The sequence below is a fragment of the Chrysochloris asiatica genome, unplaced genomic scaffold (genome assembly GCF_000296735.1).
Source record: "Chrysochloris asiatica unplaced genomic scaffold, ChrAsi1.0 scaffold00166, whole genome shotgun sequence".
Classification (NCBI taxonomy): domain Eukaryota; kingdom Metazoa; phylum Chordata; class Mammalia; order Afrosoricida; family Chrysochloridae; genus Chrysochloris; species Chrysochloris asiatica.
In genome coordinates this window covers 559,262-587,134 of record NW_006408684.1, presented here as the reverse complement: position 1 = coordinate 587,134, position 27,873 = coordinate 559,262, and the positions used below count along the sequence as shown (strand labels likewise).

The 27,873-nt window shown below is 41.1% G+C and overlaps 1 pseudogene; it reads left to right on the top strand.

Moving 5' to 3' along the window:
- The first annotated feature begins 10,983 nt into the window (after positions 1 to 10,983).
- On the top strand, positions 10,984 to 11,749 carry LOC102842542 (annotated as a pseudogene).
- Positions 11,750 to 27,873: the final 16,124 nt, after the last annotated feature.

Here is a 27,873-nt window from a genome sequence, read left to right as displayed (position 1 = left end):
CCCTCTCCCTACTTGTATATTGCCCCCTCCCTAGCACCCAAACTATCCTGTGTCTAATCCCTGCCATGTAGCACAAAGTTTTTGAAACCCAATTCTGTCATGGATTATTTCACAGGCAGAGCCATAGCTGATTTGCAAATAATCCGCCACATAATCAATCCACTGTCATTCGTCTAATCAACAGAATCATTTCAAGTGTACATTCAATGTTGTCCTCAGCTGTGGACGTGAACAGGTGTTTTAATATAACCAGAGTGCGGAGAATTTTTGACTCAGCATTGTATGTCTTTCTTCATTAGTATGTCTGTCCTGTTTAGCTAGATTAATAATGCTATTGCTATTAGAATTATAGAATTACAGTGCATAAAGTTCACTTATGTAATTTTTGCAAGAAGCAAATATGCTGCCCATGCAGAAACTATCACATGGCTAGTTACGTCATCTTCATAGAGAACAATGACATTTGTAAATTGCATTCTGATAATAGTACGTCTTGGCTGTCAGCATGCTTGGAGGGAAAGAAATGGCTCTGACCAAGGCAATTTGCATTTGGCTCTGCTCAGCTCTACAGTCAGCCTGATGGAGATGGCACTCTTGTTTGAAGCCCTGGTGAAGAATCAGATAGTATCTAGTGAAAGCTCGCCATGAGTTTTAAGGGCTTGCCATGAGCCACCATGGAAAAACCCAGCAAACATGGTTATAGGCATCAATGTGATTACCCTCAATCTCTGACTAAGAGGAAGGAATGTTGTAGAGCATAATAGCTCAAGACTCTTTGCCTGCAAACAACTCCAGCCAGTCAAAGCTTAATTCCACCTTGTGTCAAGGTCTGAGTGCCCTGATGCCAATTTTTCTTGAGTGCCTCATGCACCTCTGACAGATTAACTACCAGAGTTAGAAGCAGAATATAATTAAAAGTGGGTTTGGGGTAACTTCTTAGAGCTGATCCCAGTGAGTTCCTTTCCAGACCTGAAGGATTGAGAGCCATAGTCTCTCTCAGGTTCCTCCAGTCTCTTTCTGACCAGTAAGGCTGGTCTTTTTCTTTAATAATTTTGACTTTTGTTCCACATTTTCTCCCACTCTATCTGGGACCTTCTAATGTGATCTCTTTCAGGGCAATTGGTAATGGGAACCAGGCACCATCTAGTTCTTTTGGTCTCAGAGTCATGGAGACTGATGTTCACATGTTGTATTAGTTCATTGAAGTAATTGATTCTAAGCATCTCCAATTGTTATCACTCTTCTGTCTTCCATACATGGAGAGACCAATAATAGCTGCACCTTAGACAGCCACTCATAAGCTTTTAATATCCCAGATGCTATTCACCAAAGTAGGATGTAGAACATTATCTTTGTGGATTATGTTGTGCAGTTGACCATGTTGTCCCCTGAGACTATGGTTCTGAGCCCCCAGAGTCAGCTATTCATTGCCTTAAGATGTTTGATAATGTCTAAGTTTTCATCATTTTGCGTACTGTATGCTCTACCACATTCATAGTTGTGTTTGCAGGAAAGGTAAATATCCTCTCTCAAACTCTTATGTATTTGTGGTATATATATATATCCCACTCTGCATCCCATACCTGTTCAGCCATGTATCTACCTGTAAAACACTGCTGTTCCAAGGTTGATATACAACCTTAATATCGCTATTTACTTCTTTCCCCTTTAGCCCTTCCATATCTCCCTATGTCTTCATGACTTCATCACTCTTCTACCAACCTTCCTCTTCTTGTATAGTGCCCTTCCCCCTGTCACCTGAGTTAACATGTGTCTATGTAGTGGTTATGAATTGGGCTGCTAACCTCAAGGTCAGCAGTTCAAAACTACCAGCTGTTCCACAGGAGAAAGATGAGGCTTTCTGCTCCTATAAAGATTTACAGCCTCAGAAACCCTGAGGCTTTCTGCTCCTATAAAGATTTACAGCCTCAGAAACCCTGTACAGGGTCGCTATGAGTCGGAACCGACTCTATGGTACTTAACAACAACAACAACCTCTAGCCAGTGAATTACACTCCCTTCACTTGAATCCCTGGTAACCATGAAAGAATATTTCTTTTAGTAGGAAATCATTTTCTTGAGTTTCTACAATAGTGGTCTGATACAATATTTGTTTTTTTTGTGACTGACTAATTTCACTCAGCATACTGTCCTTCAGTTTCATCCATGTTATGAAGTGTTTTGAAGATTCATGCTTATTCTTTAATATTGCACAATATTCCATTATGTGTACGTAACAAAGTCTCTTTATCCATTCTTCCATTGATGGGCAGTTAGGCTGTCGCCATCTTTTGGCTAAGTGAATAAAGCTGTGATGAACATGAGTGTGCATATATCTACTCGTGTCCTGGCTCTTATTTCTTGTGGAGATATATGCATCAAATAGAGGGATTGCTGAGTCATACATACTATCTATTTTCAACTTTCTGAGGAAGCACCATACCATTTTCCACAGTGGTAGAACCATTTAACAATCCTACCAGCAATGTAGGAGGTTCCCAGTCTCTTCACACCCTAACCAGCATTTGTTGTTTTCTGTTTTTTTAATTTTGCTATTAATACTGGTGTTTGATATCTCATTGTTGCTTTGATTTGCATCTTTCTTGGTGTGGTGCTGTAGAATCAACACTGTACTGGGTACCACAAGGTCAGCAATTCAACCCATCAGCTGCTCCTCAGAAACTCCATACAGGGTCGCTATGAGTCAGAACTGACTCAATGGCAGTTAACAACAACATGGCTAATGACCATGAACATTTCTCCATATGTTTGCTGGATGCATGAATGTCTTCCTTGGTGAAGTCTCTATTCATGTTCTGTGCCCATTTTTCAATTGGATTGTTTTCTTCTTGTAGGGGTGTTATGTTGCTGTTGTTGTTAAGTGTGCACGAGTTGGTTCTGACACATAGTGATCCTATATAGGGTTTTCGAGGAGCAGCTGGTAAGCTTGAACCACCAACCTTGTGGTTCAAATTGACTTTGCAGTCCAGAGCATTAACCCATACCACCACAGTTTTCTATCAATGTTAGAGGTTAGTCCCTTGGCTGATACGCCGTTGCAAAAAATTTGTAACAAGCCCAGTTTGTGAGCTCCCTTTGTACTCTTTTGGCAAAATCTTTAGATGCACATGTTTCTAATGTTTAGGAAGTCCCAATCATCTATTTTGTCTTCTACTGTTAATGTTTGCTAGTGTATTTATGCCATGTATTAGAGCCCGTATGTTTGTCCCTGTTTTTTCACTGATGATCTTTATAGTTCTAGGTTTTACATTTAGATCTTTAATCCATGTTGGGTTTGTTTTTGTATGTGGTGTGAGACATGGGTCTTGTTTGTGATTTCTAATTTTAATCCCCATGAGCAATTCTATGGAAGATAGCCCACAGGCAAGTGTGGTGTGCTGTTAAACTACACAGACATTGAAAGTGATGCCTTGTCATATCTTTTGACATTTTGACAGAGTGATGTTATATCTTTTGAATCTCATAATAAAAAATTGGGGCCTCTATGTTTGTGTCCTTCTCCCAGGACACCAGGGAGGCTGTAAAACTCTAGACAGATACAGAGAACTGCTGCGTTCGGAGAAGCTTCTCTGTATGTCTCAGGTATCTAGTGCTCTTATCACAAAAATATAAAACATGAGTGACTTTAACAAATTTATTTTCTCACAGTTTCAGAGGCTAGGGGTTCAATTCAGGGTGATGGCTCTCCATCTTGGCTCTGAAGAAAGTCCTTGTTGCTAAACTTTTGCTCTTGGGAGATTTTCATGTGGCTTGGCATCTATCTCTCTTCCCCCATCTCTGCTTCTCTTGCTAGCTTGTTTAATCTCGTTTATATTTTATAAGAGATTGACCGAAGAAACACCCTACACTAATTCTGTCTCATATATAGAATAAAGACAATCCATTTACAAATGGGATTATAACCACAGGAATAGAGGTTAGGAATGACAACACATATTTGGGGGAAAATACAATTTGATCCATAACAATTATATGACCTGGCTCAGGGGAAAGTGTCACAGGGCTATACTGGGTGTAGCATAGAACACCTGTAGCTAGGACACACAGGGACACCATGGGCAGAAGTGACAGTTGCACATGCTGATGGCAAGACAGGAGACAGTCAGACTACATCCAGGAGCAGATAGGCACCTTTCCCTCAAGTTGACTCTACATTAGCCAGCCCTCTTCCAACTTCAACACAACTTCTAGAAGGAACAGGAAAACCACCATGAGCTGAGATTGAGTTCCCACTCCTTTAGAAATCAAAATTAAATTTATTGAGCGTTAAAGAAATTTCTTGTTTCGGCGATTCAAGCTCAAGTGTGCCTCCTTGGAAATCTTATATACAGGGTCGCTGTGGGTCAGCGCTGACTCGATGGCACTTAACAACAACAACAAAGGAAGTTCTAATTCTTGGTCAATGGAGTTTGAGGAGCTCTGTTACACATGTTTGAACTGAGGTGTGAAACTGAGGATAGGAGAGTGCTTAAGAGGAGGGACTCCCCAGACATTGCTTAATTTCCTAAGAGCAGCAATCAGACAGAGGCTGACCCAGTTCTGAAGAGCACATCTTCTGCAGGCCCATGCTCTGGCCAGGGTCAGATTCTACCCCAGGTTAGACTGGGATCAATTTCAGTCTTGGAGACCAGAGGAGCAGGTGAGTCAGGCTATGCAGCTGGCTCCATGGAAAGATTGGAAAACATTTGCACCTGCATGAATTGCTGCCTGGTTTCATTTCTGTTTTAAGTGAGAATCTCGGGTTTCTCACCTAACCCCTTATTTTACAATGTTGTTAGTGCCTCTGACTCATGTGTTGTAGAGAACTGCTCAACAGGGTGTTCTTGGATGTAATTTTAACTGAAGCACATGACCAAGCCTTTCTTCTGCACTATCACTGGGTGGATTCAAACCATCAACCTTTAGATTAATGTTGTTGTTGTTAAGTGTCATTCAGTCGATTCCAACCTATAGAGACCCTAGATAGGGTTTCCAAGGAGCAGCTGGTGAGCTTGAAGCACGGACCTTTCAATTCAAACAGCTTTGCAGTCTGGTGCTTTAACCCACAGCGCCACTGTAAACCTAGAGACCATTTATAGTATAAGTATGTCCCAAATATTGCATGTTGTTGTTATTGTTAAGTGTCAGCATGTCAATTCCAACTCATAGCAATCTGTCCAGGACTTCTGAGGAATGACTGGTGGGTTTGAACTGTCAACCTTGAGGTTCAAACTGACCTTATGGTCCACTGCTTTATCCTGCAGTACCTCACCAGGACTCTAAATATTGCATGTGACAAACTTAGAGTAAAAATTGAATCATTGTTTATCTGAAATTGTAACCAAACTAGAAGTGCTTTATTTTCTTTTGCTAAACTTCACATGTTTGCAAAGGAGTTCTCATAAAAAAACACTCCTTGGGCCTCCACCTACCACACCATTCTCCCTCACCCTTTCCTAGAAGCAACCACTTCCAAGTTGTTGTTATTAAGTGCTGTCGAATCAGTTCTTATTCATAGTGACCCTGTATGGGGTTTCCAAGGAGCAGTGGTAAGTTTGAAATGCCGACCTTGTGGTTCACAGTTCAGTGCTGATCTAAAAACACAGGACTCCCAGTAGTTTCTGAATTTCAGGTAAACAATGAATATTTTTTTAGGATAATTATGTCTCATGCAATTTGTGGACAATTTGTTGTTGTTAAGTGCCGTAGAGTCGGTTCTGACCCATAGTGGCCCTGTATAGGGTTTTCGAGGAGCAGCTGATGAACTTGAGCTGCCGTCCTTGCTGTTCAAAGAAAGGACTTTGCAGTCCCGCACATTAACTCACCATGCCACACTAGGGCTCCAATTGGACAGTACTTATGCTAATTAGCTTTGTAACTAACCAAGTTAGCTAACCTCTTTGGGATCCAGATGCCTCATCTGGAAAATATATTTCCAGGTAAAATATGGGAAACTACATTAGAATTTAATTAAATTAGAATTTTAGGTAAGCAACACATAAATTTTTTAGTACAAGTATTGTCCAGTACTTCCCTTACCCATGCAAGCAAGGCACGTGGAAGCCTTTGGAACCACTGGGTGAGCTTCCTTCTTGGCTCTCAGATTCTTCTAGGGCCCAAAACCCTGGGCCCACATTCATGCCCCACCTCCACCCGCTGGCCCCTTACATAAGTAGAATGAACTGGCTGTTTATACTGGCTGGCTGTGCATATACTTCAGTTCACCACAATGGGCAGTTTTATCTATATATTTACACAGTCACTCAATAAATGTTTACTGAGCACATATTCTGTGCCAGGCCCTGCTAAAGCTTCCTGGATGGGCTCAACAGACGTGGATCTCAAGCGCAGCAGTGATGGTGGGTGGTAAGAAGGAAGTAGGTGGCGGGTGGGAGCTGGAGAGAAAGCATAGTCAACTGTAGGACTTTTAGTCTCCTCTGAAGGGTCAGGAAAGCTTCCCTGAAGTGAACTCTGAGCTGAAACTTGAACTATGTCCAGGGAAAGGAAAGGAGCAGAGCACGTGCAAAGAGCTGAGGAGGCAAGAATGCCGGCCTGATGACTGGAGGGCCACACGGGTCTTTGGACTTCATCCTGAGGTCTCTGAGATTCACTGAAGGATATGAAGCAATGGGGAGTGCTTACACGAAAAAGTTTTCAGTTTGAGAGATGCACTCAGGATGCAGTGGAGAAAGCAAAGTGGGAAGGAAATGAGAAGAAATGCAGAGTAGCCAGTTAAGTGACTTTAACCACCACTCAGTGTTAGGGTGGGTGTGTTCCAGGTACTGCCCTCAGCACTTGAGGAGAACCAACACACTCTTTCTTTATATCAACCCGATGAGATTAGTACAATCACCATCATCAATATTTTACAGACCAGCAAACTAGGGTATAGAGAGCTGCTGAAGGCCACATAGCTTGTAGTCAGAGAAGTTCAACGCACCCACCACATGATAGTCTCTTAATGACAACACTCAACAAAACTGACCTGTTTAAAGCTGTCAACTCCTGCCTATTGTTAAGGGCTGTGCAGTCAGTTCTGACTCATAGCAACCCTGATAGTGTTTCCAAGTGGCTGGTGGGTTAGAATTGCCATACTTTGTGGTTAATAGTTCAGTGTTCATCCTGTTGTTGTTGTTGTCAGATGCCATCGACTTGGCTCCGACTCATAGTGACTGTAGAGTTTCTAAGGCTATAAATCTTTTATGGGACCAGAAAGCCTCATTGTTCTCCCTCAGAGTGGCTAGTGGACTCAAACCACAAACAGTGTGGTTCAAAGTCCTGTGCTTATCCTACAGAGCTGCCACACTCCATATATATATTTTGTTGTTTAATGCCATTGAGTCAGTTCTGACTCATAGCAACCCTGTATAGAGTTTCTTAGAAGTAGCTGGTGAGCTTGAACTGCCAACCTTGAGGTTTAAACCGACCTTCTTGCAGTCCAGCATATTAACCCACAGGGTCACACTAGGACACACACACACACTCACTCTCTCTCTCACATCTCTAAGGAGCTCTGGTAGCGTAGTGGTTACGAATCGGGCTGCGAACCTTAAGGTCAGCGGTTCGAAACTACCAGCCGCTCCACGGGAGAAAGATGAGGCTTTCTACTCCCGTAAAGATTTACACCCTCGGAAACCCTGTACAGGGTCGCTATGGGTCGGAACCGACTCAACAGCACTTAACACACCACACACACACACACACATATATATTTATATATTTTATATATATATATAAAATATGTTGTTAAGTACTGTCAAGTCAGTTCTGACTCATAGCACTCATAGTGACCCTGTATAGTTTCTGAGGAGCAGCTGGTGGGTTTGAATTGCCAATGTTATGGTTTGCAATCCAGTAAAACACCAGGGACATATATACATATATGGAGTCCTGGTGTGGCGCTGTGGGCTAATGCATCAGACTGCAAAGTTGTTTGAACTGCAAGTTTGGTGGTTCAAGCTTGGAAACCCTATACAGGGTCGCTGTGGGTCGGAATCGATTTGACAGCACTTAACAACAACAATATATATATATATGTATACATATACACACACACACACACACACACACATATATATATAGCTCTGGTAGCGTAGTGGTTACAAATCGGGCTGCGAACCTTAAGGTCAGCGGCTCGAAACTACCAGCCGCTCTGCGGGAGAAAAATGAGGCTTTCTACTCCCGTAAAGATTTACACCCTCGGAAACCCTGTACAGGGTTGCTATGGGTCGGAACCGACTCGACAGCACTTAACAACAACAACAACAACATATATATATATATATATTTACCACAATATATGATAAATATAAGCACTGGAGTGTTAACCACTAAGTTGGTAGTTCAAACCTACTGGCTGTTCTGTGGAAGAAAACTGAGGTTTTCTGCTTCTGTAAAGATTTACTGCCTCGGAAACCATATACATGGTCCATATGAGTCAGAATTGACTTGATGGTAAGAAGTAAAAGACATTTATTGACTGGATTACACCTAACAATAACAACCACAATAATTTATAAAGGGAAAGACGATTCCTCACTGAATAGTTTCCTTCTTTTTCAGGTGGATCTGGTGAAAGGGGATGGGGGGATAATGTTGATAGGGTTTTATGACTAAATTGTGAGTAAATGTTAGCAGGATTATTGCTATTGTCACAACTGTAATTGTAGAAGATGTGTAACTAATCTTCAGAAACAGATGATCCCAGGACCGTCAAGTAGGAAGAGCATGAGTGGAGCGTGAGATCCCTACCTAAAAAACCAGCAACAGCAGAGACGGTGGCTGTGTGCCTGCAGGCAGGAGACTGGCTGGAAGAATGTGCCCTTTGGACTTTTAAATGAATATATATGTTTTTGTTTTATAAGTATACATCAAATATTTTTGCCTTGTTCATTTGTGAAATATAAGATGTAAATGGAGAGCCACAGGGAGGAAGTGAGATAAATGTTGCAGGAAAGGATTGTAATCACTGAGATGAAACAAGATGTATGGTTTGCTGAATGTAAAGCTGATGGTCTTGTCTATAACCATCACCCAATTCACATTAAAAAGTTTAAAAAAAAAACAAAACAAAAAAGAGAAGAAGATTTGTATGACGTTCTAACGCTGTGAGCATGATGTTGTTTGGAAACAGAGTCTTTGGAAATGTTAACACAAGGTTAACAACAACAGTGTCTATACAAAGTGTCTATACAGGGGATTTCAAAAGTTCATGGCAAAATTCCATTATCTTCTAATTCCATTTTTCACCAAGTTTTTTTAAAGTCCCCTTGTAAAAGAGAAGAAGAGACACAGATACAGACACAAAAGGAAGGCAGCCATTTAAAAATGGAGGCAGAGATTGGAGTCATCTACTAGCCAAAGAACACCAAGAATTGTCGATCCGCACTATAGCTGTTGTTGTTAAGTGCTGTTGAGTCACTTCCAACTCACAGTGACCCTGTATTGGGTTTTCGAGGAGCAGCCGAAGGGTTTGAACTGTCAAACTGGTGGTTCACAGTCCAGTGCTGATCCACAGAGCCACATCCGAAGTCCGTATCACTAGAGCTAGGAGACAGGAAAAGATTCCAACTCAGAGCCTAAAGAAGGAATAAACATGGTCAACACCCTAATTTTGTACTTCAAGCTTCAAAAACTGCGAAACCATAAAGTTATATTCTTATCAGCACTTTGAGGTGCTTTGTTACAGCAGCCATCGTTGTTGGTGTTGTTAAGTGCCATCAAGTCCATCTGACTCATAGCAAGTCTGTATAGGGTTTCCGAGGAGTGGCTGATGGGTTTGAACTGCCAACCTTTAGGTTCAAACCAATGCTGTGGTCCAAACTGACATTGTGGTCCAGTGCATTGTCCCACGGCACCACACCAGGACTCCAGACAACAGTCATGGGACTACTGTACTGCCCTTGAGCATCTGCTTAAGGATCTTGAGGCCACACCTTTGCCAGGTCACAGGCGACTGTACCTCCTCCTCTGTTTTAGGAAATTGGTAACCAAAAAAAGTTTCCAACTTGGTTATTCCTTTTGAGGGAGGATGAAGGCGACTGGAACCAACTTACTCAGGTTCACCCAAAGACAAAGTAAGAGTCTATTAAGGATGATTACGCTAAAATATCTCAGCTTCTTTGAGAGTCTATGTGTCTTGGAGGAAGGACTCCAAGTGTCACATATGGGTGAAGGGCCCACCTCACCAGCTGTCTGACTAGCAACTCACTATTTCTCAAAACCTGAAGAAATGAGCCTCCTCCAAGCCCCAGGTTGGCTGTTGTTCCTCTCTGACCACCTTCTGGCTTAGTTTCTGTCTGCCTCAGGGATTTAGCCATTCATTCATTCTCTCTCCCACTAGACTAATGATCCTCAACTTGGGATGACTTCATCGCCAAAGAGACATTTGGCAATTGCTGGAGACATTTTTGGTTGTTGGGGATGCTGCTAAATACCTTATAATGCTCAGGATAGCCCCCATCACGAAGCCTCACTTGTTAAGTTGTCAGCAGGGCTTCTGTTGAGCAAACCTGCACTGGAAATCTCCCGAGACTCTCAAGAGCTGCACTCAATTCAACAGTTCAAAGAATGAGTGAATGAATGATGAATGGCTGCTCAGTAAATGTTTAATTGCAGTAACATTTCATCTTCCGTTTTCAACTCTCCATCTTTCCACGAGACATTTCCCTTACCTCTTCCCCTGAAGTCATTAACACTCAGATAACATTAATATTTAGTTTTTATGAACAGGCAGTCCAAGGTCAAGTTGTAGAGGATTGTGAAACACATTTAATCTTTTTAAGTAATTTAAGATGTAGTTTCAATTATTTACATCTTTAGCAAAGTCATCGGTCATATTAACAAATCTACTGTCCGTGAAAACAATCATATGAAAGAGAAGGACTCATGCAGCAATAGAAAAATGTTTCCTCCAGTCACAGGAGAAGAATGCTCATTCTCTGGGCTTTGCAGTGTGTTCCTTTTAAATGTTCTTTGAGTTTCATGAAAGACATTGCATCTCAGTTTGGAATGGAAATTTATCTCTACACAGCACTGATGCTGAAAAAAAGAATTCTTGCCTATCTTGGTTTGGTGCTGAGGGTTAATGTGCTGAACAGCAAAAGTCGATTTGAACTGCAAAGTCAGCAGTTGAACCTCATCATCTGATCCTTGGAAATCCTATACAGGTCGCTATGGGTCAGAACCAACTTGCTGGCATTTAACAACAACAACCCAAGAAAAAAAGCAGTCCAGGACTTTACCAGGATACTGCCGGCCCTGCTATGGCTCCAACAGGACTGGCTCTCCATTGTTAGTACATCTCGGTGCCCATGAGCTGGAAGCCCTGCAGATAGATGCACATAGGTTACATGGCAGGATTTGTAGACTTGGAGGTGAGATTTAGACCAGACTTTTATGATATTTTTGTCAATCTGGCAGACAGTGAGATCACCATCATGCAATTTATAGAAGAGGCAATGATGATGGGGAAGTTGCACAAAGAGATCAGTCAGCTGCTTGCACAGAAGACCCTGAGAAGTCAGACAGTCAACTTCTTAAGGACATTTCCCTATACACAAAGCAGCTCTTGACCAACCTCGCATCATTTGCAGAAGTTTCAGGTGATGGAGAAAAAGCAGCACTCCGTTTTGAAGCACAGAAGCAGAAACAGTTTCCACCAGCCACAAACGACTTCCTGTACCACCTTGCAGAGACTGAACACATGTCGATTAGCTGTGTGACCAAAAGTGTCACTAGTGGCAGATAGAAAGCTCCCCTCTGTCTCTGGCTAGTCACTGAATATGTCAAATACTGAAAATCACACCAAAAACATTCCATCTGATGGGTGATTTCTTTGAAAATATTGAAATTCGACCTGAAAAATCACTGAAACATATATGGAAATACATCAATTTCCTCCTCTCTGATTACTCCATGGCTGCTTTCAGTGCTGGACAAAGAGCTGTCACACCGAAGGTGCTATCACACAGCCCATGTCCTGGAGTAAGAGACTAGTTCGGTCACGTTCATGCATGTCACAGCAGAACCCTAGGCCTAAGCTAGTCTGAGTTCTACTCTGTCCCATTCTGGAGCCACAGACTAATGGTTTCTTTCTAGAAAGCTGCCTGAAATTTTGCTTCATATTCTCCTAAGAAGAACTTCAATTGCTCATGAGGAAATTCACTTTCTGAGCCAAACTATTAAGTTTCTGCAGAACTGTCTAGAAGATCATTTCAAAGGACACTGATGTTGCACTTTCTGGTAAAAGAAAAAACAGACAAACCTACGTCTCTCCACTCACCCCACCCCCGCCCCCATGCCTTTGAGGGTTTTGCATAGATTTTATACTTAAGTAGACGACTTTAATAATCCATATTTATACTGTCACAGAGGTAAAAGTGTGGTCAACATAAGTCATTAATACTCTTCAAGTAACCCTGTTACAGTATTCTTTTTAATAAGATGCTAGTCCTTCTATGGAAGTGTAAAATCAGAAGCTGGTTTTGAATACAACCATATGACTAAAACAGCGACTTTATGTGGTTGGTAAGAGAGTGGGAGAATTAATGCCTTCAGGAGCCAAGACTGGAGGAGGTCTTCAAACAACTTCAGTGAAAGTGAATTGACTATGCACGAAGGTACCTGTTCTTGTTCAGTACATACCCTTTTCATAACCTTAAAATGATCCAATAAGCATGGAGGTCTAAATTAGGGACTTATTCTTTCATTGGTTGTGGTAGTTCTGTGCTACTGACTCGGTTCCTACTCATAGTGACCCTGTATGTGGTTTCCAAGGTTGCTTTACAGGAGCAGAAAGTCTCATCTTTCCCCTGCAGAACAACTGGTAGATTCAAACTACTGACCTTGAGGTTAGCAGCCCAGTTTGTACTTGGTCTTTTATTATATGTGTTCGTCATCATGATCAAAGACTATTTTTCACTCCAATAACACTCATGTCCTTAGAAATCATACCCAGAGAAATGTTTGCAAAAGTAACTTGTCTGTATTGGATCTTCCCTTTATTCTTAGTGTTGGCCATTTAGTAAGCAAAAATTTTTTTAAAAAGAGCCTTTCCCCCTCCCTCCTTGGGTGGGGACCAGAGGAGATCTAAAACCAAAACAAGACACCCTATGGAGCCTTCTGTTCTGACACAGCTGGACTTTGCCATGAGTCAGAGTAGACTCAACAGGAACTGGTTTGGGGCAGGTTAACCAGCAAAGATTAACTGAGAAGCAACAAGCAGATGTTGGGTTCTCAGAGGCTCTGCAACATTGATAAGTTATGCCACTCTTAAGTCTGAAAAAGTAGGGCTGCCAGATAAAGGAATTTGAATTTCAAATAAACAATGAACTCTTTTTTTAGCATAAGTATGTCCCAAATGTTGGGCGCATGTTGACTCTGTAGGATAAGCACTGGACTGCTAACCACAAGGTCCAAGTCCACCAGCCCACCAGCCACTCCTTGAGAGAAAGATGAGGCTGTCTACTCCCACAAAGATTTACAGCCTTGTTGTCATTGTTAAGTGCCCTGAGTAGGTTCCAACACATAGTCACCCTGTATAGGGTTCCCAAGGAGCAGCTGGAGTTTGGATCTCCGACCTCATGATTCAACTGTTCTTGCGGTCCAGTGCATTGGCCTGCAGTGCCACACCAGGACTCCTTTACAGTCTTGGAAACCTTATATAAGGTCACTATGAATTTACCTGGGTGAACTGAATGTTCCCCAGTGTTATGGACTTAATTGTACCTTCCCAAACTATGTATTGAAATCCTAACCCCTATTTCTATGGATGTAATGCTGCTTGGAAAATAGGGTTTTTCTTTGTTATATTCATGAGAACAACTCATTGTGGATGTCTCCTCAACTGAATCATTTTTGGGTTAAGGAAAGGACAGATTAGAAACAGAGACAGATGTGGGGAAGATGGATATCATGTGAGGGTCATCAACAAGCCAATGAACCAAGGAACACCCTTCACTACCAATAAGGACCAAAGACCCTGATGTGGACTTCTAGCTTCAAGAACTGTGAGAAAATACATTTCAGTCCTTTAAAGTCATCCACTTGTGGTATTTCTGTTATAGTGATGGTGGTGAGTGGTCCTGGTGTTGGTTCCGACTCATAGCGACCCTGTACAGGGTTTCTGAGGCTGTAAATCTTTATGGGAGTAGAAAGCCTTATCTTTCTCCCACGGAACAGCTGGTAGTTTCCAACTACTGATCTTGAGGTTAGCAGCCCGAATCATAATCACTACGCTGCCAGAGCTCCTTCCCTTGGAAACAAACAAAGCTGGTAAGCCTATGTAGTTGTGGTCCATGTAGTTGTAGTTGTGGCCCATGATTACCGAGACAGGGAGGAAGTAGGAGTAAGATTGCCTGCTTCTCACCTTGCCTACTCTCCATCCTCCTGCAGGTCTTCCCATGGGTGAACCTAAGCAGATGCCCAAGAGAAATGAGACTGAAGGGTTGTCCACAAGGCCAGCCTCTAAATATGCAGAGCAACTCAGGAAAGAGCAAGAATGGAAGAGGGTAGGCTGGGGTGACAGCAAACAGATAGCCACCCTGGCGGGCTGTTGATTTTGTCTTTCTTTCTTTTTTTTTTTTTTTTTTAACATTTTATTGTGATTTGGGTGAAAGTTTACTGAACAAATTAATTTTCCATTAAATAGTTCATACATTTTTTTCATAACATTGGTTACAATCCCCTGATGTCTTTTAGGGTGGCTTTGCCAGCCCCAGGACTCTCCTTTGTGTCATACCACTGTCCAGGGAACAGTGGGAGGACCCAGGAAAATGAAGTCAGCTGGGCATGAAGAGGACCACCAAGACAACTCAGCTTCCAGCGGAGGCCAGGGCAAAAGGGCAACCCTAGGGAAGGCATTGAACTCTGTCCCTTGTTGGGCAGCTGCCTTCAGCCTTCTGGATTGTTCTGGAGGGCAAAGGGCAGAGCTACTAAGATAGGAGTGAAAAGAGGTCTGGCAAAACCACATCATTTGTGGTGCTTGGTGCAAAAGAAAATATGGACCTTGTTGTTGTTGTTGTTGTTGTTGTTAAGCACCGTGGAGTTTGTTCCGACTCATAGTGACCCTGTACAGGGTTTCCAAGGCTTTAAATCTTTATGGGAGCAGAAAGCCTCATCTTTCTCATGCAAAACAGCTGGTAGTTTTGAACTGCTGACCTGACCTCGTAACCACTATGTTACCAGAGCTCTTTATGGACCTGGTAGTTTGGGAAATTCAATCTCCCCTTTCACAAATCCCAGCCCAGTGTGTGGTCCAAGGGAATGTAACCTTCATGCAGGGATACACCCAGTAGGGGTGAGTGAGAGACCCCACCAAATCAAACTGCACCCAGGAACTGCCAGCCAGGGATGGGGATGCCTCCCTTGGCCCTTCCAGAGATGCTCTGAATACATGCCCAACACAAGCCCCTTCCCCCACCCCCCCAGATTCCACCCCTGTCAGGAGAGGGAGCCTGAAAACTTGTCCTTGGCAAACAAAGAAGCAGCAGGAGGTGGGACCATGAGCAAGTCCCCTTCAAATGCTCCAGTGTCTTATTAGACTTCATCTCCCAGTAAGCCAGTTTGCTGTTGAGTTGACTCAACTCCTGGTAACCCCACAGTATGTCAAGAGTAGAACTGTGCTCCCATAGGGTTTTCAATGGCTAATTTTTCAGAATAGATCATTAGGCCATTCTTCTGAGTATAGGGATACATTTTAGTACTCCAATCTTTTGTTAAGCAGTCAGGTAAACTAACTGACTTCATATTCAAAGATAAACTGATCCATAATTTCAAGATACTGACTGCAGAACATCAAACTCAAGTTCAGGGCTGGCCCTGCCAAGAGAGTTCCCAGAGTACCTTTCATGAAGCTGGCAAAGCCTCCAACATGTAGAGTCTCAACTGCAATTTTCAAAGCAATGTATGGAAAAGATCTGTCTTCCAGGCTTCCTTAAACAGTATTAGGTACAGGCAAGGCAGAATGCCTATCATAGTCCTTTAAGCAAACCAGATGTCTTGAGTATTATTCACTTCAACACCAACATGTCTGTGCTAATCAACAAACCCTCTGGGGTAGAAATAGATAGCAATATCTAAACACTTACCCTTTTGTAACTCACATTTCTAAATTTTTCAAATGTCAACCCATTTCCCCTAAAGAGGTTATTGTTAATTTTTGTACATGTACATATATGCATCATGCTGTTTGTATTCAGGCAATGCATTTTAAGTTGTGGACTATATAACCTATAAGTTGTTCTACCTCTTTAGATAACAGTCACTGAAATACCACAAGTGGGTGACTTTACAGAATGTTCATTTATTTTGACACAACTGAGGAGGCTAGAAGTCTGAATTCAGGATGTGAAAGTCTCCTGTTGTCAGTTCCATCTCATAGCAACCCCATACACAACAGAATGAAACACTTCCCCATCATGCATCATCCTCACGAATTTGTTATGTTTGAGTCCATTGTTGCAGCCACTGTGTCAATTCATCTCCTTGAGCGTCTTCCTATTTTTCACTGACTCTCTGCTTTATCAAACATGATGTCCTTTTCCAGGGACTTTGAGATAACATGACATAGGAGATAAAGTCTTGACATCCTCACTTTTAAGGAACATTCTAGCTATACTTCTTCCAAGACAGATTTGTTAGTTCTTCTGGCTGCTGTTGCTGCTGTTATGTGCCAGGGAGTCAATTTTGACTCCCTGTACAGGGTGTCCAAGGCTGTAAATCTTTACAGGAGCAGAACGCCTCATCTTTCTCCCACAGAACAGCTGGTAGTTTCGAACTGCTAACCTTGTGATTCACAGCCCAATTCGTAATCACTGCGCTACCAGAGCCCCTTCTGGCATTCCATGGTAAATTCAATATTCCTTGCCAACACAAAAATTCAAATACATCAGTTCTTCTTGTGCCTTTCTCACTCACTGTCCAGCTTTCACATGCATATGAGAGGATTGAAAACACCATGCCTCAGGCTCACCTTAGACCTCCAGATGACATCTCTGTTCTTTTTCACTTCAAAGAGTCTTTTGCAGTAGATTTGCTCAATGCAATTCAGACCTTGTGGGGCCAGGTCTGAAGTCCTTTGGCTTCACAAGGAGGAAAGGGAATCAAACTCAAAACTCAGTCCAAGGCCACTTCCTATGGAGTATTCTCTTATCTTCCTCTTCCCTCTTGTGTGTCTCTGTCTGTTCTGCTTTTTTATCACTGAAACACATATGGAAATGTATCAATTTAAATATAATATATTTAATTTATTGTATATATTAAATATTAAATACTTTAAAATATTAAAGTCTTTGCTTTCCTACTAACTTTTTCCAAGAGGCCCATTAGGTTCCCAGGGATATAAAACTGGGAGCCTAATGGGCCTCTTGAAAAAAGTTAGTAGGAAAGCAAAGACTTTGTCTTGAAGACAGGGGGTTCTCTACACTGGAGACCAAGTTTCAGAGTCTCTTCTGACATACATTTAGGTCTTTTCTTTCTTTCTTGTCTTTTTAATGACCTTTTGCTTTCTTCCTTGTTGTCATCCCACAACTCTTCTGGTCCTCAATCATTAGTGTCTAATGCATCAAGTCTGTTCTTGAGATGCTCTCTAAATTCAGTGGGGACATGTTCAAGGTACAGTTTTGGCTTTCATGGACTTGTTTTCATTTTATTCAGCTTCAGCCTGAACTTCCAAATGAGCAGTTGATGGTCTGTTCCACAGTCTGCCCCTGTCCTTGTTTTGGCTAATGTGACAGAGCTTTTCCACTGTCTCTTCCCACAGATGTCATCAATTTGATTTCGGTGTAGGTGCATTCCATTTGGTGAGGTCCAGGTGCATAGTCATCTTTTATGTTTTTTAAAGGTTCTTCTAAATGTGATTAGTCTTGAAATGAATGTCATTAGTCTTGAAAAATTCTATCATGCAATCTCCAGTATCATTTCTATCACCAAGGCCATGTTTTCCAACTACTGATCCTTCTCTTTGTTTACAGCCTTTACATTCCAATCACCAGTCATTATCAATACATCTTGGTAGCATGTTTGATCTATTTAAGACTGAAGAATTTAATAGAATTCTTCAATTTCATCATTATTGGCTTTGGTGATTGGTGCTTAAATTTGAATAATAGTTATATTAATTGGTCTTCCTTGTAGGTGTATGGATATTATCCTTTCACAGACAGCATTGTACTTCAAGATTGATCTCTAAGTGTTCTTTTTTATTTTAATATTTTATTGTAAATTGAGTGAAGATTTACAGAACAGATATCAGTCCTGCATCCAATGAATTATCCAATTTGTGTCATTACAATGAATGTAGTTCACCCCATGTACCTTCAATTAACAGTATTAACTTCGATTCACTTAATTTTTTTCCCTCCTCCCCAACCCTCATTTCATTTTTGACAACTTCCAATTTTCTTAGGTTCATACTTCATACATTCCATGTTCTGATTATTAAGGGATGTTTACAGCTATTTCTCCTCATTTTAATTTGTATCCCATCAGCAAATGAAGGTCCTGAAAGCTTTACTCCATTTGTATCATCATGGTTAACTTTGATTTGAGGAGGTAGCACTTCTCAGTCATATTTTGACTGCCTTCCAACCTGAGGGGCCTCATCTTCTGACACTATATCTGACAATATTCTGATGCTATCTATATGTTGTCATCTTTCAGCACTATATCTGACAGTGCTCTGCTGCTGTTCATAAGGTTTTCCATGGCTAAACATTCAGAAGTAGTCCACCTCTCTTTCTTCCTAGTCTGTCTTTGTCTGGAAGCTCAGCTGACAACTGTCCACCATGGTGACCCTACTGGTATTTAAAATACTGATGGCATGTCTTCCAGCATCACAGTAACATGCAAGCCACCACAGTGATGCTGACAGACAAGTGGTAGTGGTGAAGTATTGTTGTTGTTGTTAAGTGCCTTCGAGTCGGTTCCGACCCATAGCGACCCTGTACAGGGTTTCCGAGGGTGTAAATCCTTACGGGAGTAGAAAGCCTCTTCTTTCTCCCGCGGAGCAGCTGGTAGTTTCGAACTGCTGACCTTAAGGTTCGCAGCCCGATTCGTAACCACTACGCTACCAGAGCTCCTAAGTATAGCTCCCAAGTAAAAGTTCTAAATAATGTTAGATATCATCAGACAATCTGTGAGCATTCCGTGCATATAGATTACCTCCTGTGCCAGTGCTTCCTTTTCCATCCCCTCTCTTGGCAGGTGGGGAGGCAGAGATGAGAGTGAGAAAAACTAGGGAAGTCAAAGGCAGAGTCTGGTACTACTCAGAGTGAATCTGAAAATTCAAGAGAGGTGAGGAAAACGGGGAAGCCCAGGAAGCAAGCTGTATGGCCTAAAAAGTCTGGGTAAGCAGAGTGCCCCCATTTTGTTGCACATTCAAGGTGCTGCTGCACCACTGGTTTTAGGAAGTTAGGTTTGGAAAAGAGCTTGAAGAGATGCTATTAGGCTCAGAGAGGTGACAGGACATAGGGAAACTTCACATAAACCCAGGCCCCCTCCTGATGACCTAAACAAAATGGACTTGGTTTAGTCATTAGGTTTCAAATGAGGACCCTGCAAATGAGGAAGTTAGTTTAAGAATTAGCTGAGGTGACCTTATGGTCCTAGAAGGAGAATGTTGTTGTTGTTGTTAATAGGACTTGTTTAAACCCACCCAGATAGTTATCTCAGGAATTAAGCAGCTGAGACCCTAAAGGCAGAATGTTTGAGTTTGAGATTTATTGTTCCTGTTCCCAAAGAATGTTAAAACAGATTACGTGTGCATCTAAATGTAACTTACCCTATATAATGTGCCTGCTCTTCATAATGGACAGGACCATCTTGAGAAGTTGTTCTCTCCATCCTCCAGACTACTGGCTTTCTGTTTAAAAAGCTTAGATTGGATCTCTCCCTGTCTCTGTGATTGACAGGCGGCAAGCCCTTGTTTCGGTTTGGCAATATTCTTGTCTCCATTCTCACCTGGTGATGGATCCCTTCAGTTTGATGGGCTCCAGATTAGATGCCCCCAAAGGCACTTCCTGACTTCATGTTAACATCTAACAAGTCTTATTCCTTGTTAACAGAAGAATCATGGAATTAGCGAAAGATCTGCTCCTTACTGCATAGCTAATCACCGTCACTGACCCCCAAGACATTTAGAAGAACCTTTTGTTGTATAACAGGGTCCCACACAAATGTATAGCTTAATGAATTAAAGTTTAATGAGTTACTCAAGTCAGTAAAGAGAACTTTGTAAGCATCCAGAAGGCCTCTATGTGCCTCAGCTCAATTACAACTTTCTGCTGCTTGGGCCAAAATAACCTCTCTCTTGCCTTCTATGGTAGTCCCTTTTTTTCTATACAGTTTTATTACCCAAATATATATCTCTAAGCACTATAGTTTACTTTTGCTAGTTTTGTTTTTTAAACAGTTTTTACTATGCTAGTCCCTTTTTTTCTATGCAGTTTTATTACTCAAATATATATCTCTAAGCACTATAGTTTACTTTTGCTAGTTTTGTTTTTTAAAGTTTTTACTTTATAAGACTCTTATCCAATTCTGACCCCTCTTCTCCCATGCATTTTATTTAATTAATTAATACAGGTCATTTGTTCTGTAGTTCCTCACAGATTGATTATGTTTTCATCCCAATAGCAATTCTAGGAACATATCTTTCTGCAGAAAAAGCACATACTGGGAGGCACCAGGGTCAAGGGCAGGGATGGCAAAAAGACTTCCTCTTTCCCAGTTGTGCTAGCAGCTCTGAGGGTGGGTACCTCAGAGAAGGATTCTGGAGTCATGACAAGGTTCTCAGGAAAAAGGGGTTCTGATCAATAAATGATGCCTGTCCTGTGCACAGAAAGGGTTATTGTGTTACATGTACCAAGTACTTTCCATCACTAGTCAGGAAAGACCCTGGGCTTTGGTACCTGGGAGAGCTGAGATTGTATCCCATCTGCTTGTGACTTCCCCACCCACTCCCACATGCTGGTTGTAGGACTCAGGTGAACCATGTAATCTTTCTCCATCTTAGTTTTCTCCTTTATAAAATGAGCACAGCTTCAGGTACCCAGGATGCTACCAACAAAGTGCGGTTCCAGCCAGTGGGTTGAGTATCCCAGAGACATCTTCAAGAACACAGACAACTATATCAGATTCATCATATGCTATCATCTCATCAATGACAGCAAAGCTGTGTGCTCTGGGAATCTGAGGGCTGTTTGAACAACACAGAGGCAAGGGAGCAAGTCTGTGGGCTGCGTCTCTGTGGACACCCTGCAGAGATGCTACAGACCTCAGGCTAATGCCTTCACAGATGATGGAATAGAAGGGGGATATTTGGTACCAATGGTGATAGAGCTCTGAGTATAAGCAATGAGGAGCTGTCCCATTAAATGGGGAGATTGTGAGTTGCCTACAGACTATTGTAAAGAGAATATCTCCAAGTTAGATATGAGTCTAAAGTCCGTCATGGGCTGCTAGATCAGAAAACAGGAAGTGTTTCTCTTGCAAGATCTTGTCCCTCGTGTGACAGACTGCGACAGGGTACAAATGAAGCATAGAAGATGTGATCTCATGTGTCAGGTCTTGAGGAAGTCAAGGGAAGGCTCTGCTCCTTCAAGACTGCTCATTTTGTCCAAACCTCTTCTAGAAATTTTGACTACCCAGAACCACAATGTTTTAAAGTGAAATCTCTGGAGCGTTCATAAAAGGCTTCAAAAAGTGCCAGGAAACTCATATACAAAATTGTTCCAGGCATTGATGGGTAATTACTTGTTCAGCTTCTTATTTATCAAATACTGACTCTACTCTGCTTTGCACTAACAAAGAAGATAACATTCTTTTGTCCCTCAAGAAACCTAGGATTGACATAATCATAATATTATTCATCTCTAACAGGTGATCCAGGAGATGTAGAAATTATCAAACAGTATCATTAATATCACACACAAGTACAATTTTGCTGAAGATAATTAAAAAGCACTTGCAACAATGCAGTGACAGGGAACTGCCAGAAAACCAAGCCAGATTCAAAAGAGGACCTGGAGCAAGGGATATCATTGCTGTTATATATGATATGTATATGTATTTGTATTTTAGCCAAGATGTATCTTGGCTAAAATCACAGAATACCAGAAAGATACCTGTGTTTTATTGACTGGGCAAAGGCATTTGACTGTGTTAATCATAAATTGTGAATCACATTGTAAAGAACTAGAAATCCATAACACTTAATTGTGCTTATATAGAACCTATACATAGAACAAAAGACAAGATTCAAACTGAACGGGGGCTTACAGCATGGCTTAAAAATCAGGAACAATGTATGTCAGGGTTGTATCCATTCACCATACTTACTCAATCTGCATATTTTTGTTGTTGTTAAGTGCTGTTGAATGGTTCTGATTCACAGCAAACTTGTATAGGGTTTCTGAGGAACAACTGGTGGATTTGAACCACCAACCTTATGGTTAACAGTCCAGTGCTTATCCTACAGCATTACACCAGGACTTCATTCAGTCTGTATGCTGAGCAAATAATCCAAGAAGCTTGGCTATATGAAGAAGAATGTGGCATCTGAATTGGGGGAGAAGACTCATTAATAAGGTGCAATATGCAGATAATACAACTTTGCATTCTGAAAACAAAGAGAACTTGAAACATTTACTGATGAGGATCAAAGAATATGACCTTCAGTACAGATTACACCTTAATATAAAAAACAAAAATCCTAACAATTGGATCAATAAAGGAAGAAAATGTTAAAGTTGTCAAGGTCTTCATCATTCTTGGATCTATAATCAATGACCATGGAAATAGCAGTCAAGAAATCAAATGTCATATTGTGCTGACAAAATCTACTGAAAAAGACTTCTTGAAAGTTGAAAAGCAAAGATGTCACTTAGAGAACTAAGGTGAGCATGATTCAAATCTGTAGTATTTTCAATCAATGTCTTGCATGAAAGATGCGGGCAGTGAATAAGGATGATGCAGAATAACTGATGCATTTGGACTATGGAGTTGGTGAAGAATACTGAATGTACCATGGGCTGCCAGAATGAACAAATCTATTTGGGAAGAAGTGCATTCAGAATGTTCCTTAGAAGCAAGGATGGCAAGATTTCATCTCATGTGCTTGGACATGTTACCAGGAGGGACCAGTCCCTGGAGAAGGACATCATGCTTGGTCCAGGAGCAGGTCAGTGATAAAGAGGAAGACCATCAATGGGCTCAAACACAGTAGCAATGGGAAGGGTGGTATAGGAAGGAATAGTAATTCGTTGAGCATGGGATTGCATGCACAACTTGAAGGCACCTAACAACAGGTTATAAAGAGTTCCTAGGTGGGCAATGAGTACTTGGCTGCTAACGGAAATGTTGGTACTTTATCCTGCCCTAAGGCACATTGGAAAAAAGACCTAGTAATCTACTTCTAAAAATTCAGCCATTAAAGTCCTCTGGATCCAAACCTTAATTCCAGTGACACAAAGAGTTTGGAACTAAAAGTATGGGGGAAATTTTTCTATGCCAACAATAACCAAAAGAAATTAGCAATATTAGTATCAGACAAAGTGGACTTGAAGACAGAAAGTATGTTAGAAGAGATAAAGATTGACATTATATAGTGATTAAAGGGTCAATTAGTCAAAAGATTTAGTAATCATGAATATATACACTCAACATCAGAACACTGAAATATATAAAGTAGATACTAATAGAATTGAAAGGAAAAACATCACTACAGTAATGACTTAAGACTTCAGTACAACACTTTCAATATTGGACAGAGCATTTAGAAGGAAACAAAGGACCTGAAGGACACTATCAGCCATCTAGACTTAACAGACATGTGTAGAACATGCCATTCAGCAACAGCATAATATATTCTATTGCAGTACACTAGATCATTATCCAGGATAGACCACATGTTAGATCACAAAACAAGTCTTCATGGATTTTAAAAATCAAAACCTTATAAAGTATTTTCTCTGACCACAACAGAGTGCAACTAGCAACCCAACCCATAACAGAGAGAAAGAAAGAAAGGAAGGAGGGAGGGAAACCAAACAGGAACATTCACAAACATAAGGAAATTAAACAACACATTATTAAAAATCAAAAAAGAAATCACAAAATTCTAAGAATCACATGAAAATGAAGCACAATATACCAAAACTTTGATACAGCAGAGTAGTATTCAGAGGGAAATTTATATTACTATGCCTGCATGAAAAAGAAGAAAGGTTTCAAGTTAAGAATGTAACTCAACAATTCCAGGATATAGAAGATCAAATCAAGCCTAAATCTACCAGAAGAATGGAAATAACAAAGAGCAAAAAGAAACAAAATTTAAAACACAAAAACAATTGTTTGCTGTTGTTAGATGCTATTAAGTTGGTTTCAACTCATAGTGACCCTTAGTACAGCAGAACAGGAACAAAAACAATAGAAACAATCAATAAAACAAGAAGGTGGTTCTTCCAAAAGATCAATAAAATTGACAAACTGCTAATTAGATGACAGAGGAAAACAAAACAGAAAAGATTTAAAAAAAAAAAAAACCAGGGAGCATTACAACTAGCCCTATAGAAGTAAAGAGAACTATGACAGGATATTATGAACTATGGCAACACACTGGATAACCTAGATGAAATGGACAAGTGCTTAAAAACACACAACCTATTCAAACAGACTTAAGTGGAAATAGACAGTCTCCAACAGACCTACAAGTGAATCTGTGATCAAAAAGCTCCCAAGAGGGTTCCAGCAAGGTGACAGACTAGGCAGACATACTACACACAAATCCTCTACAACAAAGACAAGGGAGACCAAACCAAACACCCACAGATGATGAGTCTGGAACCCTGGGTTCAGAGAAAGGGTTAGAGGTGTAGACTGGATACTGGATACTTACTGGGAAGAGAAGCTGAGCAAACGTGGTGATGGAGTTAGACAGACTTGTGACAGCTCTCCCAGCCAGATGTGGTATTGCCAGTTTTAATTGTTTCCAGAGGCTTGAGGGACAGCCTGGCAGCACAGATTCATGCTGGCAACTAGCCATGGGAAAGGTGTGCTCTTTCTTGTTCCCCAGGCTTCCCTGGTGATCAGAAGTGTGGCCGGCCCCCCACCTTCCTCTACCCTGAGTACAGCACCCTGCTGTCTATGTGTGCAGATCCCCAGGGTTGTGGGCCATGCCAGTGTGAGGTAGGTGCTAGCTATGCTGCATTGGTGTCTGGATTAGAGGTGATCTGCTCCAGACATACAGAACCTACAGAGCCGCCATGCCAGTCAAATTTAAGAATAAATCTGACCAGAGAACCAAAAGACCTAGACAAAGAAAACTACAAAACGCTACTACAAGAAACCAAAAAAGGCCTGCAGAAGTGGAGGAATATACCATGCTCCTGGATACGAAGACATGACATTGTAAAAAAGTCAACATTACCCAAAGCAGTCTATAGATACAATGCAATCCCAATCCAGATTCTAACATCAATTTTACAGAGATGGAAAAAGTAATACCTAACTTTATATGGAAAGGAAAGAGACCTCAGGTAAGCAAAGCATTGTTAAAAAAAAAAAAAAGAAGAAGAAGAAGAACAATGTAGGAGGCCTCTCACTTCCTAATCTCAAAATTATCACACAGTTAAAGTAATGAAAACAGTTTGGTACTGGTACAATGAAAGATACATATCAATGGAACAGAATTGAGAAACCAGAAGTAAATCCATTTGCCTACAGTCAGTTGGTCTTTGATAAAGGGCCAAATGAATTAAGTGGGGAAGAGGTAGTCTCTTCAACAAATGATGCTGACAAAATTGGAATCCATTTGCAGAAAAATGAAACAAGAACCGTATCTTACCTAAATACAAAAATGAACTCAACATGGATTACAGATCTAAATGTGAAGCCTGGAGCCACACAGTTCATCGGTGAAAAATAGGGACAAACTTAGGGGCTCAGATACATGGCATAAATCCATTATCAAACATAACTGGAAACATACAAACAGAAGACAGACTAGATGGCTGGGAACTCCTAAAAGTTAGGCAATTGTGTGCATCAAAGGATTTCACCAGAAGAATAAAAAGAGAACCCACAGATTGGAAAAAAAAATGGTAAAGACATCAGACAAAGGACTACTCTTAAATTTATAGAACACTCCAACACCTCAACAAGAAGACAAATAATCCAATTAAAAATTGGACAGAGGGCATGAATAGACACTAAGCCAAAGAAAGCATTCAGGCAGCCAACAAACATATGAAGATATGCTCATGATCATTAGCCATTGTTGTTGTTATTAAGTGCCATCGAGTTGGTTTTGACTCACAGCAACCTTGTATAGGGTTTCCGAGGAGCAGCTGTGAGTTTGAACTGCTGACCTTGTGGTTAACAGTCCAGTACTGAGCCTGCAGCACCACCACAAGAGTCCATTAGAGAGATGCAAATCAAAACAACAATGAGTTATCCTACCCCAGCATTAATAGCAAAGTTCATAAAAACAGAAAACAACAAATGCTGGCAAGGGTGTGGAGAGACTGGGACCCTATTTGCTGGTGGTAATGGTGCAAACCACTGTGGGAAACAGCATGGTGCTTTACCATATGACTGAGCAATCCCTCTATTTGGTACATATCCTCAAGAAATAACAACCATGATACAAGTAGCAAAAAGATGGAGATAGCCTAAATGCCCACCAGCAGAAGAATGATTAAACAAACTATGGTGCATACACACAATGGGTTACTGCAATGTTGAAGAATAACAATGAATGCTGAGTGAAATTAGTCAGTCACAAAAGGATAATATTTCCAGAGAACACTTTTAAAATAAAAAGATTTTTTTGTGTGTGAAATGAAACATTCTATGATGGTTATGGGGATGGGAGGTTTATTCATGGACTAGAAGGTAGACATATGAAAACATGGATGATGACATAGGCAATATAAAACAAGAGGGAGGTTGGCAGAGGGAAGATGAAGGTATCTGGAGACACAGGGAGGAATGCAAGACTTAGAGTGAATAGAAGGAAACACTCTTAACTGAGGACTCCTGGTGTGGTGTTGTAGGATCAACACTAGACTTCAAACCACAAGGCTGGAGGTTTAAACCCATCAGCTGGTCCTCAGAAACCCTATACAGGGTCACTATGAGTCGGAACTGACTTGGTGACACATAACAACAACTCTTAACTGATGATACATGGAGGGTACTCGAATCATTGTAATGAAGCAAAACATATGATTTGTTGAATGTAAAACTGATGATCTGCTTCACTCAATTTAACAATAGTAAGTTCTTTTGTGTGTGTGTGTGTGTTTTTTTAATGATATGTGTAAAGTAAAAACAGAACTTATATATTTGGAAAACAAACTAAGGACATCTGTGTTAGAATGCTCACCAAGTACAAGGGTATACAAACTTTTGTTAAAGAAATTACCAACTACCACAGCATAAAGTCATCGGTTAGACTGAAAGGGACAGAGAAAGAATCAAAGGAGAGACTCTGTCTGCCTCTTGGAATTCTACAGGCAGAAAATACACCAAAGGAGTTACACCTGATGTCTTCCAAGAAAAGGAATAGACCATACCTGGAGTAGTTTGGAGATTAGCAGAACTTTTGGAGGGAGCAGAGGAAGTAGAGTTGCCTCCGTCTCAAAGGGTAAAGCCATGGCCTCCTAGGTTTCAAAGTCTGATCCTCACCCACTCGGTTCTGGTGTGTGAGACTGCCATTCAGACTGGTCAAGATGACAAGGTCACTGCCCAAAGCCCATAGAGCTACCATATCCAAGGAGCAGAGGAGGCCTGCTAGAGCCCAGATGGTAGAATTACCACTCAGCTGGACTAGGAGAATGGAGTCACCCAAAGCCAAACAAGCAGAGTTGCCAT